Here is a 3,495-nt window from a genome sequence, read left to right as displayed (position 1 = left end):
CGTGCCGGTGTCGGCCCTTTAGGTTGATGATATGATGATGTTGATGATGTTTTTTTTCTGTTGATGATATGATGATGTTTTTTTCTGTTGATGATATGATGATGTTTTTTTTCATATATGATATGATGATGGTTTTTTCATATATGCATTTTTTCATATATGTATTAATTTTTTTAAGTTGTTTTTAAGTTGTTAGTAGATATCGATTTTAGGTTAGTGCATTTTATCACTGATTTTAGGTTAGTTGAGCCTCTTTAGTGCATTTTATGTTTGTTGCATTTTAGGCTAGTGCATTTTATGTTAGTGGAGAGGAAAAAGTAAAATAAGGAAAAGGAAAATAAGTAGAGAAAGAAGGAGAAGAAGAAGGAGAAGACGAGGAGAGGAAGAAAAGGAAGAGGAGAAGAAGAAAGGAATAGAGGAGAAGAAGAGAAAATTAGAATATATATTCTATTTTCTCTTTTCTCCTCTATTCCTTTCTTCTTCTCCTCTCTTTTTTCTTCTTTTTTTTCTTCGACACATGGGGGGGGGGTCGAGAACGTCGGACATTCATGTGAGAGGCGAGGAAGAAGGGGAAGAAGAGGGAGAAGAAGAGGAGTGGAAGAAGAGGAAGTCTTCTCCTCTATTCTTTCTTTTCTTCTTTTTTCTTCTTCTTCTTCCTCTTTATTTTATCGGGAACGAGGGTCGTCGAGGGTCGCCGAGCGGTAGAGGAGAAACCCTAAATAGAAAGTATCGTCGGTGTGAGATACATGTACCGTCGGTGTCGGACACTACATCCACATCCCACAAGTGGCGCTGGCTTCGACGCCCACGTCACTTGTGGGACGTGGATGTAGTGTCCGACACCGATGGCCACATGTATCTCACACCCACGATACTTGCTATTTAGGGTTTCCTCTACCGAAAAGAAGAGGAGAAATAAATAAGAAGAAGAAAAAAGAAGAAAAAGAAGAGGAGAAGAAGAAAGGAATAGTGGAGAAGAAGAGAAAATAGATTATATTCTATTTTCTCTTCTTCTCCACTATTCCTTTCTTCTTCTCCTCTTTTTTTTCTTCTTTTTTTTCTTCGATCTTCTCCTCTAGCTATTCCTTTCTTCTTCTCCTAGTGTCAAAGTATTAAAGAAATCCATGCCTTCATCATTAGCCGGAAGTAACCAGGGCATGTTGGTACGAAGTTCTGCAAAATTGTTCTGGAATGGAGTCCCGGATAGAATAATCCGCCTTTTGGTACGAATTCAGCAAAGGCCTTCCAAATAGCGATATTCGGAAGGCTCTTTCCGAACTTTGTACCAAAAAGCGAATTATCCTATGTGGGACTCCGTTCCAGAACAACTTTGAAGAGCTTCGTACCATCATGCACATGTTACTTTCGCCTAATGATGAAGACATGGTTTTGTTGAATCCTTTGACACTAGGCAACCTCCCGACCCCTCGGCGATCCTCTCGAACATGAGAGGAAGAAGAGGGTCGTCTAGGGGTCGAGGGTTTCAGGGTCGTCGAGGGTTCGAGGGGTCGAGGATCGCCGAGGGGTCGAGAGAGGTTTCCTAGTGTCAAAGTATTGAAGAAATCCATGCCTTCATCATTAGCCGGAAGTAACCAGGGCATGTTGGTACGAAGTTCTGCAAAGTTGTTCTGGAATGGAGTCCCGGATAGAATAATCCGCCTTTTGGTACGAATTCAGCAAAGGCCTTCCAAATAGCGATATTCGGAAGGCTCTTTCTGAACTTTGTACCAAAAAGCGAATTATCCTATCTGGGACTCTGTTCCAGAACAACTTTGAAGAGCTTCGTACCATCATGCACATGTTACTTTCGCCTAATGATGAAGACATGCATGGTTTTGTTGAATCCTTTGACACTAGGCAACCTCCCGACCCCTCGGCGATCCTCTCGAACATGAGAGGAAGAAGAGGATAAAAAAAAAGAAGAGGATCTTCTCCTCTATTCTTTCTTCTCCTCTTTTTTTTTCTTCTTCCTCTTTTTTTATCGGGAACGAGGGTCGTCGAGGGACATAGATGTAGTGTCGTCGTTGTCGATATATACCCCCTCCCGATAGCTTACTATGATTAGGTAGCTAGTTCTACGTTTGGCACTAATATATCCATCTGTCATGTTTGAATAATAATTTCCATGTTGTAAATATTTGTAGAAACTATGGACACCGCCCTAGACGAAGCAACAAAGAAGCGTTGTTGAGGGACATAATCGCAGAAGGAAGTGATGCCATCTCGTTGTTTCTCAACGAAACCGATGGTCTGGAAGGAGAGGGTGAACAAGCTGGCTACGGTGACCTAATGCCGGTGCAAGAAGAAGAACATGAGGATGGCTCCGGTGACCCAATGCCGGTGCAAGAAGGAGACCGCGATGACGGCTCCGGTGACCGAACCGAGTCCAGCCAGGTATATATATTAGTTAAGCCTATGCTGACTAGCTGATTGATGCATTCATTGTTTTGGTATGTACACATATTAATTAAGTCTTTGTTCTTTTTTCTAGCCCTCCGGATCGAGCACAACTTCGGTAAAGAGACGAGGCCCGAAGAAAAAGTTGAGCTCGGATGAAAAGTTTGAGATCATAGCAATCACGCCCGACGGCCAACCTATTGAACCCCTCCGGACAAAGAGCGCATTTGTTGCTCAGTGCGGGGTTCTGGTTAGGGACAAGATCCCGATAAGCATCCAGCAATGGTTTAAGCCGGCTACAGAAGACCCTGAGGTGTCTTATGTCAATGATATGCAGAAAAATGATCTTTGGACTGAGCTGAAGTCCAATTTCACCCTACCGCCTGAGGATAATCCAGAGAACCTAGTCAAAGAGAAATTAATCAAGTCTTTTGCTCTGAAGAGGATGGCAGAACTATTCAGGAGGTGGAAGAAAGAGCTGAATAAGTTTGTCGAAAATAATGAGACACTAGAATTCAAGGGCAGATATGAGAAGATCAGAGATCACTGGCCCGCATTGGTGGCCCACAAGACATCGGAAAAGAGTCAGAAGATGTCGGCGACAAACAAGCAAAATGCTGCGAAGAAGAAGCTTCACCATCGCACGGGGTCAGGTGGCTACCTCGTAGCCCGGCCTAAGTAGTCCAAGATTGACAATGATCTGGTTCATAAAGGGATCGAACCAGAGACAATTAACTGGCCAGACCGTTGCCGGACTTGGTTCTTCGGGGCTGGCGGAACCTTGGACCCTATAACAGGGAAGTGCATTTGGACGAACAATCAAATGGACATACCAGTCAGTAAGCTTAAGTAGTATATTGAAGCAGCGCAGGAAGGGACGTTCTTTCCAGACAGAGAGAACGACGAGCTCACAATGGCCCTCGGGAATCCTGAGCACCCTGGACAGACACGAGGCACGCCAGGCTCCGTTCCGTGGAAGGTTGGGTTTCCGGACACAGGCGGTTACAAATCCCATGAGAGGAGGAAAAAAGTGCAGCAGACCCAAATGCAGGCGCTGCAAGCAAGGGTAGACGCGATAGAGGAACGAGAAGCAAATCG

This window comes from Triticum aestivum, chromosome 2A (genome assembly GCF_018294505.1).
Source record: "Triticum aestivum cultivar Chinese Spring chromosome 2A, IWGSC CS RefSeq v2.1, whole genome shotgun sequence".
Taxonomy (NCBI): domain Eukaryota; kingdom Viridiplantae; phylum Streptophyta; class Magnoliopsida; order Poales; family Poaceae; genus Triticum; species Triticum aestivum.
This window is presented reverse-complemented; position numbering follows the sequence as displayed.